Here is a 12308-nt window from a genome sequence, read left to right as displayed (position 1 = left end):
CATTTAGTAGATGAAATTAAGCTTGGTGGCCGAATCATTTGTGTCATATGTATCCTATTGAAAGAAATCTATGTAGCTTCAAGGGATTTGTTCGTAATCAAAATACCCCTGAAGCATCAATACAGAATGTTTTTTGTCTGAAGAATGTTTGAACATTTGTTTGAGATGCCTAGATGATGGGGTGAAGAAAAAATTCGGTAGGTATCCAACAGAGGATGATGAGGACATTCAAATAGAGGGAGCTAGTTTTTCACCTATATTTCCTAAGACTGGTCATCCAATCGGAAGTAAGAAGAAAAGGAAGGACAAGACTTTTGATCTGGATAATCATCAGTGGTTTGAAGCACATCAATATGATTTGTTTAATACCGAATATGAACAAGTAGAGCCATTTATCAAGTAAGATAAAATAATTATTTGTATTTTAACTTCCTTTATATAATATCATAATCTGTTTAAATTTCATTGATCTACATCGTTATTGATTTAATTTGCAGTACATGCTGGTAGAGAGAATAAGGATTTAGTTAATAATCGTACTAGAGAAAATGTATGGGCAAAAGCACGTATTCATTATCGAGAATTTGGTGATTGGTTTAACAAAAAAGTTAAAAATATTGAAGTGTCAAATCATTTAATATGGCTAGCTATAGGACCTAATTTTATGGCTAAAAGATATACTAGATATTTCATTAATGGATGTCAATTTTATATAATGACACGAGACATCGCAGGTAATACTAAAAATAGTAGAGTGACACTGTCAGCAACAACAGATAGTTTTGCTAGTGCTAGAGACCCAAACCCCGTCAATGGAATGGTTATCTATTATGGAGTTATTGAAGATATCATCGAGATATATTACTGGAGTTGCTTTAGTGTTTTACTATTTAGATGTGATTGGTTTCATAATGAATTATATGAATATGGGTTGACTCGCATAAATTTTAATAGAAAATCCAGCACAATTAACCCTTTTGTGCTAGCATCACAAGCGCATCAAGTGTTTTATTTGTAAGATACAATTGATAAAGGGATTTATTATGCAAGAAATAAAGTCCCTGTTGATTTGTATGATTTGGAGGAAGAAAGTTGTCCCAATATTGAATAAACGTTTTGTAGGGAGCCTAATGATGACATTGGTTCATTAGAAAGAGTACTCGATGTTGATGTAAGATGGTCGAGAGGCGATCTCCCTGTTGATATTTTTGATGTGCCTTTCCTTGCCTGACACTTGGGATTGGATGGAAGCTGATGATTGACAAAATTAAGATATTCTAAACTTATTTAAAATTTCTTGTAATGGTAAGTAGTATATTAGACTCTGTTTGCTATCTTTTATTTTGTTTCTTTAATGTGCTTAGTTTTCAAAATGTCTTAAATTAGTGGAACTTAACAAATACATATGTGCAAAGAGTTGTTGGACACATCGTGTAGCCTTTCTTTCTAGTATCTCTTTCTTCTTTTGGGATTAATTGTGTTGCTAAGTCTTTTTATTTCTTCTTTAATTTTAGTATTCATCTTTCTGCATTGTCTCTAAGCAATCTATAACTTCAAATTGCCCTAGGAAAAGTTTAGATTCTAATCTCTCTCTCCTTGTCTATCTCAATCTCTCTGATTAATACTTCATACTTGATAACTTGTGCTTAAAGTATATAATAAAGTCGAATGTAAAGATGAAACTCTCAGTTGTCCTATATATGGGATTCAATAGATATTGATGCTTTCACTAATTTTCTTGATTTGAGCTAAAACACTCACTGAAAATGTAATATGTGAAGTTATTTAAGCTCATGTTGTGGGGTTGTTTCATTTAATGTCATTGTCTTATACTACTGCAAGTTATACGAGATGTCTTTCATTGTCTTGAGTCTTGTGAATAGAGAAATTCTTGATAGAGAACGTTTTACCTATTAGTGGGTTTATCTTGTGTGAATGCAAGACTTGTAGCTTTTTTAATTTTGACATGTGAAATTATCATCTTACACATAGACATCCTGGACAGCCTGTGCTTGACGAGGATGGAATAAATGATTTAAGGCATTTACTTATAGCTTATGCTCGACACAATCCCTCAGTTGGATATTTCCAGGTATACTACATCAAAATATGTAGTTCCCCTTCAAACGTATTACAACTTACATAATTTCAGTAGTTTGTGCCTCTTATGAATAATCTATACCATAAAAAATATCCTTTATTTGAGATAATATTTTCTGTTTACACCAAATGTAATACAAAACTAAATAGGTCATCTTAAACTGCTCTGCTTATCTTTAAAACACCTCTTTTTCCTTTTCTTCCAAACTATCCACCAAATGTAAGCAGGGACAGTCTTCCATCTCTCTTCCTTCTTTATTGTGTTGCCAACCCTATTCTAATAATTAAGAAGACCTATAATGTTCCTTGTCTTTATCCACTCCACCTTTCTCAAACTTATGAATATTTCCACAATTGATCAATCCAAATACAGTGCAAAAGGAGATGGTTGACTGTCTCATTTTGCTTTACACTCAGGAGGCACATGGAGCACAATTGGAAACCCCTTTTGTTCAAACTTTGATGGGTCCGCACTGCTTTTTATTGCTAAAAGTCATGTAAGATAGTTCACTTTATAAGGAATTTGAATCTTCCAAACCATCCTCCATGGCCAGTCCTTCTCCTTGGCTTCAGATGTATTCAATTCCTTATATGCTGAACTACTGAGAACATACCAGTGTTATCCGCTTTCCATGAAAGTTTGTCCCTCTCTATTGTTAAATTTCTTAACTCTGGCATAGTTTTAAGGAAAAAGGTTATAATTTCCAGCTCCCATTCATTCAAGTTTCTTCGTAACTGTAAGTTCCAAGCTTGTCTAACTTACATTTTAGCCACAGTGGCATGTTGTTGTTAGCATAATGACTATAGTACATGGCAAGATTGCTTTAGGGGTATTTTCTCTATCGAATTATCATTTTAGAAGGTCAGGTCATTACCCACCTTGATTTTAGCATTGGGGTGTTATAATGCCCATAAATTTTTGATAACTCTCTACACTGTGCAACCATAGGAATTTGACTATTGTATTATTTGGTGTGTTTCTTGGAGTAGCTTGCTTATGGTATTATTAGATGTGCTAGTTTATATTATATCTTGTTCTTTTCCTATTCCTACTATTACTATACCATCTTAAGGAATATTATATAACATAAAAAAAGAAAGAAAGAAAATGTGTTTCTGTTTACCTAAAATTCTCATTTTTGCAACTGCTCTGGAAACTGCAACATCAAAAGACTCTGAAGCTGACATCTTGCCCTAGCTTCTATTCTGTTCTAATGTTTAGAATGTGCATCATGTTCTCAAGTTAAGTGAATATTCAAAAACTGTACTATCCAGAAAAAATATATGCATCATGATCTTATATATCATGAATAGCGTTAGTTATTCCAAATATGAAATGTGTTAGCTCCTAGTTATTAGTTTATAAACATAGATTTGAATAGTAATATGGCACAGATCTGGCTGATTTCTTATGCACTTCGATTGTGCTTTGTTAACATAGGGCTTAAACTATTCAACAGTTATTCGGTTAGCAGGCTACGTGTCCAACTTAATGTATTATGTCTATATACTAAATAAGTTGTTGTTTTACAAAAATGTGGTATTCATTCTCCAAATGATTTCATGCTTGTTTGGGGTCGATTAAGACTAACTATGCTCCCATTCTCCTCTTTATCTTAATATACTTTCTTATCAAACTGTTGCCTCTTTTGCTTAATAGAAGCATTCCATAATATATTTTTCTTCAAGTTCTGATTTGATGAGTAGCTAAAGGAAGTGTCAACCAGGCTGGATTTTTATGTTCCAATGAGGCACTTCTATAGTCTGTAGATATAAATCCATCAATTAGAAAGAAAACTTATGTTTTGTTCTCAAAATATAGGTTGTATGGTTCCTGGCTGTTTTAAAATCGGCGTGCCTGCATAGCATCTTAGAAAGTCACAGAAGTATCAAGCAATACTCTGTAGAACATAAGGTTACCTTATGTTCTTTTTCCTCCCATGTTATTTGCTTATTTGATTCTATTTCATTTGATGGTCTTTTTCGTATTGTCAATGGAAATATGGATGATTACAGTTTCATATTTTAGTTATCCTTTCAATTTATTTTGTTTTGGTTGTCTTATATGTTTATCAATTTTTCTTTGGTTCACATCATTGTATAAGTGAGCTGATTACAAAAGTAGAAGCAACTTAGAGTATGACAATTGCAACATTAGCCGTGTCCTTTATTCTTGATGAGAAGACTGGCACTTATCTCCCATCCACTTCCTTCGAAAATGGAAATATAAAAGTGAACAAATAAAACTTAAGCTAGTAGACAGATCGACAAGGTTATTTTGATTTTTTACAGATGGGCAAAATTGTTAAATGAATAAAGCTATTGAACTTCCTTACTGCAGATATATACTTGAAATTGTACACAACTGGTCTGACTTCATTTTTTTGCTACTTCCAAGTGAGGTTAATGTTGACTGTTGGGAACAATTTTTTTTAGAGTTTATGTTGACTGTTTTGTTGTGAATTTTTCCCATTTCAACATTCTGCAATTTAACTTGTTCTATCTTAAATTTATACAGGTTTGTATAAAAATGAATCAGTAAGAGCCTTCAAAAAATAACAAAAGAGAAATGAACAAGACATTTAGTAAACTTGGATCATTATCAGCCATGGCAAATAGAAAACGACGTATGCTGACAACAAATGAAACTGTTCAAGTTATATGATTGGAGAAAGAGAGTCTTCTAAAGTTAATTGAACAAGAGTAGCCACCAGTAGCACCACCAGCACCAAAATCTAGAAAAATTGAATAATCTATAGTGGAACACCATGTTGTAGAGGAGCAACATGCAGATGATGAGAAATATGTATTGGATCAGGTCCAAATGACAGATTTCGCCACTCCTACAACAGCTGAACATTCTAAAGCACAAGGTAATTTATAGATTAGAAACTTATTGAATTCATTCATGACCTCTAATTTCTTCTATTTTCTTGTAACTGAAGGGGCTTCAACTAGAAAAACAAGAGGCAAAATACAAATGCACAAGGTACATGGCTGACAAGAGAAAAAATTGATCATATTAAACCAGAACAACCGACCTGTTGGTCCTACAGATAAAGTTGTAACTGAGTTAGGAAGCTTCCTAGTCACATTGACGAGGAAAGTGACCCTTTTGCCTATTGGATATATTTGTTTGTAGGCATATGGATACTAAACAGGAGTTATGGGAGTATACCTAGGTTTGTATCTGAATATTTGATATATTTTTAGTTGAGTAATTCATTATATATTTGATATATTCTCAGTTGAGTGGTTTTGTGTCTATGAATATGGTGGCTGCATTTTCTAGCTTTATCTGTTTTTTTATGTTGTTGTTGACATTTGAATATCAAGATACATATCATTATTTCTAACTAAATGGAACCAACTTGTAGGCAAAATATGATATTCCTGATGCCGCAAAGATTGGGTTTTGGAAAGAATTTGAGAATCTTGGAGAAAGCATAGAGCTGATTTGAAGAGAGATCGTTATGATCCATATGAAATAATGATTTTCAATTGAAGAAAAGGCCCGATAGTGTTCTAGAATGTAAATTTAAAGAGCTTCTCCTGTATTGGAATTCCAAAAATTCCAGGTAAAACGTATTTCACCATCTGCAATCATATTACTGTTAGTGCTAAAGATGGAGCCCTTTATTACTATAGTTAACATAACCGATTCATTTTTTTTAGAAAATGTCCCAAACCAATATTGGGAATCATATAAAGCTAATGAATCCACACACTACTTGGAAGAAGAGTTTCTGATGAATCCACACACTACTGGGAAGAAGAGTTTTGCTTTAATTCGCAACAAACTAGTGTGTTCTCTTGTTTATTATTTAGTTATAACTAGCCATTTAAATAGTTTTTGATATTCAATAAATATCATATGAATAGCAAAATGAGAAAGGGAGAACTTTGTCTCTAAAGAAGATGTTTGTGGTCACTAGAGAAATAAAACCTAATCATACATACAAGGTGTCTAATGAAGACATCACCAGTAAAATTGAAACTTATTTTTTTCAAGTTTATATTGATATAAATGATCAGTATTTAATTTTTAATTAACTGAATATTCTTTTGAATATGATTATTAGGCTCAAATGGAGGAAATTAAAACATAACAGGGTGTAATTGAACAACCCGTTGATGCATTTTTAGCCGTTATGGGTGTTGAACATTCGGGCGTGTAAGATTGATTGGAAGGAGGTTACAAAGACTTCTTTAAAAAGATTAAATGGCAGCTCTGGACAAACTTTAAATGCCACAAATGATGTTGTGCAACAAATGCAAGAAATGATGTAAAAAATGAAGGATCAAATCGAGGAGCAAAAGAGAACCATTCAAAAAGAAGTTATTGCATATATAATTGCTTAACTTCAGAATGCAGGAATAATTGATCCTAAGATACTGGAGGCATTGTCCATTCCTTACCAACGGAATCGACTTCTACACTAGCAGCTACAGGGAGAAACAGTCAAAACAGTAAAGGTTAGTGTTTGAAATTCTGAATTATACTTTAGTTCATTTGGTGACTGATATTTATATTGTTGTTGGACTTTATTGGATGGTTATTAGTGGTTGGTAACTATGTGTTATGTTAGGATATACTATTAACCACGTAATTTGTGTTATAGTATTATATTTTCATCCCATGTAAAGATAATTTATTATATTAATAAAATCTTTATTTGAATAGATCATTGCATTAACATATGTGTCATTTACTTATATAGTAGATAATTTTATGTATGAAGTATTTTAACTCATGCACGGAAAATTGAAATGTCGGTTCTTAAGTAATAAATTAATGTTCACAATCAAAGAAGAGGTAGGACAAACATCTTGATGATTATAGCACAAGATTAAATATAATTTGATCTTAATTATGGGAGTGGAAATATTCCAACTTCTTGTGTAAGTACATTTCGTATGTAGTGAACGGACTAATTAGAGATATTCGTTTATGTTCTAAATATTAATAAACAATTTCTATAGACTATTACATGTACTTATAGCCGGGTTAGTATTCCTAGGACTGTGTCCATAGGTAGGAGCCCCTAGTCAGGAGGGTCTGGGTGTGGCGGGTGTCTTTGGTCTGTGTGTGTACGTTACTGCTAGGTGGGGGTCGTATTCCAGATGTCCTATGGCTTACCTCTTATTACCTTATTTTCATATTGCTCTGATTTCTATTTTATTATATCTTATTCCTTTTATGTTATGTCATCCATCATGCTTCATGTTTCATTACGCTCCTATTTACTGTTCTCTATCTTGAGTTAGGGGTTTATCGGAAACAACCTCTCTACGTCTTTTGAGGTAGCGGTATGGACTGCGTATATTTTACCCTCCCCAGACCCCACTTTTGTGGAAATATACTGCGTTTGTTGTTGTTGTTGTTGTTGTATTACATATTCTTATACTCTTAATCTTGATATAATTATTATGATCTAAGCGATTTGATTTGTCATTTTAAACTATTAAAAGGTGAGATTCTTTTATGAGTCAATATATTCCTAATAGATTTGATGATGAATAATAACTTAGTAAAATATTAATTAGTTGATAGAACCATGTCTCAGACTTGGGATAGAAGACACCCCTTTATGGTTGCTTATAAGTTTTCACGTGAAAACCCTGCTGGTGGATTTTGTATCCGTCATGTGAAATAAGTTAAGCATTATAAATAAAATATTAAAGTAACCAATGAGTTAAATTTTCAGAGAATTTAATTTAATTGATTGGTGTTGGTAATTCTAACATGGGGAGTTAAATAAGATGTAATGGAGATTTCAAAATTAAACCGAGGAGTGAAATTACAGATTTTCAGTAATTATAGATTTTCAGTGGAATAATTTATAATTTATTATAATATGATAATTCTTTCATTATCGAATTAATATCATAATTGAAAGCGTCAGTTAATAAATTCACGGTCCCTACTATGCCTGATTAACTAATCAATTTTGAAAAGGATTATTTTTAGAAGAAGTAATATCACTGGTCTTCTATATAAAGGGTCTTTAATATCAATAACAAGGTTTTGAATACCAATTAAAGTGCTGAAAACGTTTTTCCTTTAATAGGGGTAATTAAGGGAAAAACATTTTGCCCATTATGGTGTCATTAAGACAGAAATAATGGTAGAAAACGTTTATTTTCCCCCCTTGTCCTCTTTAATAGAAGATTAGGATAAATAAGGGTGTCTCTTTCAGCAAAATATAATAATTCTTTTCCAGCAAAAAATAAGTCACTTGCCCACACAAGTGTTGATTAAAAAAGTTAATCAGAAAGTAGTAGAAGACAGCAGACCTGGCAAACAAGGTGTTGAACAAACTGCGTGAATGCTTCAAGAGGTAAGTTTTCTGATTTTTCATTTTGATTACATTATCTAGACTATATGTAAGTTATACTAATTATGGTAAAATGATGCTTCCGCTGTGCATGTTCTAACAATTGGTATCAGTAGTCTTCTTACATATGCTAGATAATGTAAAATAAATTACATAATTTATTGTACATATTTTGGATAATAGTTGTATAAATCATATTGTTGCTGGCTGTTTTTTGTGTTTTTAATGATGTTAATGATTTTCAAAATCTAAGTTTATCATCAAGAAAATATAAAAATGAACTTAACACATCCCACAAGAATATTTTTTATTGGGGTGATAGCTTTGAAAAGACAAATTGCCAGTCTTTTCTTTCATCTCGGGAGAAATACGATCGAGAGGAGCTAATTCAAACCCCTCCGGTAAAATAAGAACAACCCCCAAGTTCACCCCTCCTTTTTACCATTAGCAAGAACCTGTTTCAGTTGCATATCATAAGGAATTCGAACAACTGTTTCAAATACGGTATCAGGAAGTACCGCTTGCTTAGTTTTGTCAAATTCACTTTTTTGGTGGATTAAGGGCAAAATTATGATAAGTTTCGACTAAACCCAACTATAGTCGTTACTCACTGTATGAACAACAGTAGTAAGTCTAAGCTGTGCAGGCAGCCCTGCTGACCCCCGCAACAGTCCGGCCAATAATTGCCGATTTGGTCGGTTTTGGAGTTTTTCAGTTTTTGATGAACTCTGAATGACCTGAAAATTGGTGAGTTTATTGGAATGAACTACTGAACAATACACACAGCTAGCTATGAGTCAAGCCATTTTTTGGCCATTTGGGGTCGTTTTGATGGGTTTTTGTGCATTTTTATATTTTCAAAAAAATTAAAAATTCTAAAAAAATTATCTTTTGCAAACCAGTGGAGATATTGATCATCCCTTATGATTTTCAGTGGTTAATAACAGTAAATAATATTAGTCTATATATTGATATCGGTCATCTTATTATTAGATAAACTTGTATATTGTAATACTATTTTTGTCACGACCCGAAATAGGATCATGACCGGCGCTAAGGAGTTTAGGACTCCAAAGCAAGCCTTGTCAGAATTCTACAGAAAATCGGGCAGAGTTTTCCTTGTTTTTAGGCCTAACAAGAAAATTTTCTATCTCATTTCAACAACAAAACAACCCAACAGCACAACCACCACACAAATACAACCACAATTCATCATAGATCATCAACAATTCACCAATACCACCAACTAACAATACGAAAACCATCTCCAAAGATGAGAGAAAATCTAATATTCCATAAATCCAAAATAATGAAAGAATACTCAAAACTCTAAAGACATGACTATGGAGCAAACTAAGAGTTTTCAAAAAAAAAACATAATGAATAAATAAACTATAGCCCACACGACCAATTGCGGGGCTCACCAGGAATATGCTACTCGGATCCTTTAGCCAACGCGTTCCTTACCGTTACCTGTGTTCTCTGAAAAGTAATATCGAGGAGTGAGACGCGATCTCAGTGAGTAATAACACTAAACCACAACCGTTTAAATGAGGACAAGTCAAAAAACATCATGAAATAACGCTCTTTTAGAAAACAGTAACGATACACATTATCATTGTTTCATCTATGCCAAGTGAACCAATAGTTCAGTAATAAACTCAAAAAGCATCGTATCATATCAAATATTACATATTTGGGAGGTTTACAAGAATGAATCATGTAATCAGTATGACATTCTTCTTCATCAAGAATTGCCCATAAAAGTGGACCCCTCATAAAGAAGTAAAATATCATATTAGTAACAGTATGCTAGTTCTACTTTCCCACTAGCGACAACTCTAACAGTCATCAGTAAATACAAGGTGCATCAGGTTTAACGATCCCGCCGTTAGCTATGGGATTCAAATCAAGATCTACTCCCATTTATAAATTCTTTGCGAACAATAGGATATTCATATGAAAACATTTTTCAGAATAGTACATATCATTTAAAGTTCGTATCAAATCATGTTATATGTAAACTTGAATAAAAATATATATTTCTCATGTAAGTGAAGAATATTCACAGTAATAACATCATATCTTAAATAACAATTTCAACATCATATCAAGTAAATGACTTTCCCCACATGCAATTTCAAAGTATTTCGTAACTCATTATTTCACCAAAAACACGTATAAATATGCAATTTAACAAGCACAAATTGTGGAAAGATTACTACTCACAGTACATGTATCGAAATACCAAACTTGTTATCCTGAATAAGTCGTATCACTTCCTTAGATCAAACCTATAATCACATCATATCCATTCTCGTGTTAAATCTCTTATTTTAGGCTAATTCATGGTAAAATTAGTCTACCCAACCCACAAGGTTTCATGGTAACTTTCAATTCATCAAACTTTGTATCCCAAAACAACACCTTATTTCCTAAAATTCTTGTCTTTAGTAACTAAATTTTAATACCCAAAATAAATTATCAAAACTAAAAATCACGATAAAGATATAGGAATGAATTTACCTTAAACCCAAACGAATTTTCCAATCAAACCCTCAACTTTTCTTTTCTTTTAACTGAAGGAACAATTGATTTTTTTTCTTTTCCCTCTTCGGCGTGATTGGCAAATTAGTTACTGCCTTGGTTGCCCCCTAATTGGTGCTTTGCTAATGGGTAAAAACCCTTTTTATCAATATATATATATATATATATATATATATATATATATATATTAATATATATTATTTCTCATTCCATTTGAATTTGGGCAAAAAGGCACGCCTTATTTTTCCTTTTCCCCTTTTAAATTGGGCTTTAGCCCAATAGCCCAATTTCTCCATCTTTTTTTCCCTTTTTTTGAAGGACTAGAACTAAAATGATATGGGATATTACATTCTCCCCATCTTAAGAAATTCGGTCCACAAATTTAAAACAAGTGAATACCTGTAGACTTAAACAAGTGAGGGTACTTGAGTCTCATATCCTTTTATGACTCCCATATAGCTTCTTCAATGGTATGGTTCTTCCATAATACTTTTACGGATGCAAACTCTTTCGACCGTAGCCTTCTTACTTGTCGATCAATTATAGACACTGGTTCCTTCTCATAGGTTAAGTTCTTATCAAGTTGTAAGGTCGGTGCTTCAAGCACACGAGAAGAATCTGATATACACTTTCTTAGCATGAAGACATGGAATACTGGATGGATGAAAAACATCTCGGGAGGGAGTTCCACACGATACGCCACTCCTCCTATACGCTTAAGTATCTCATAAGGTCCTACATACCTTGGACTAAATTTACCTCTTTTTTCGAATCACATCACACCCTTCATAGGAGAGACTCGTAGAAAAACCTTATCCCTAACTGCGAGCACCAAATCTCTTCTTCTCTTATCTACATAAGACTTTTTTCGGATTTGAGCTATGAGCAACCTCTGTCTAATTAATTGGACCTTATCCATAGCATCCTGTACCAAGTCTTGTCCTAAAACTTTAGCCTCTCCAACTTCAAACCATCCGATAACAGAACGACATCGCCTACCATACAAGGATTCATATAGAGCCATCTAAATACTTGACTAAAAGCTATTATTGTAAGTGAATTTAGCTAAGGGTAAGTAAGTATCCCAACTACCTCCAAAGTCAAGAATGCAAGCTCTCAACATATCCTCCATGATTTGTATAGAATATTCAGATTGTCCATCTGTCTGCAGATTAAATGCAGTACTAAGATCTACTCGAGCACCCAATGCTTCTTGGAAAGATCTCCAAAAGCATGAAGTGAACTGTAATCCTCTATCATAAATGATGGACAATGGAACTCCATGAAGTTGGACAATTTCATTCATAAATAACTGAGCATACT

This window comes from Capsicum annuum, chromosome 4, assembly GCF_002878395.1.
Source record: "Capsicum annuum cultivar UCD-10X-F1 chromosome 4, UCD10Xv1.1, whole genome shotgun sequence".
In the NCBI taxonomy this organism is placed as follows: Eukaryota; Viridiplantae; Streptophyta; class Magnoliopsida; order Solanales; family Solanaceae; genus Capsicum; species Capsicum annuum.
The sequence above is the reverse complement of the archived record's forward strand: the minus strand, read 5'-3'. Positions refer to the sequence as shown.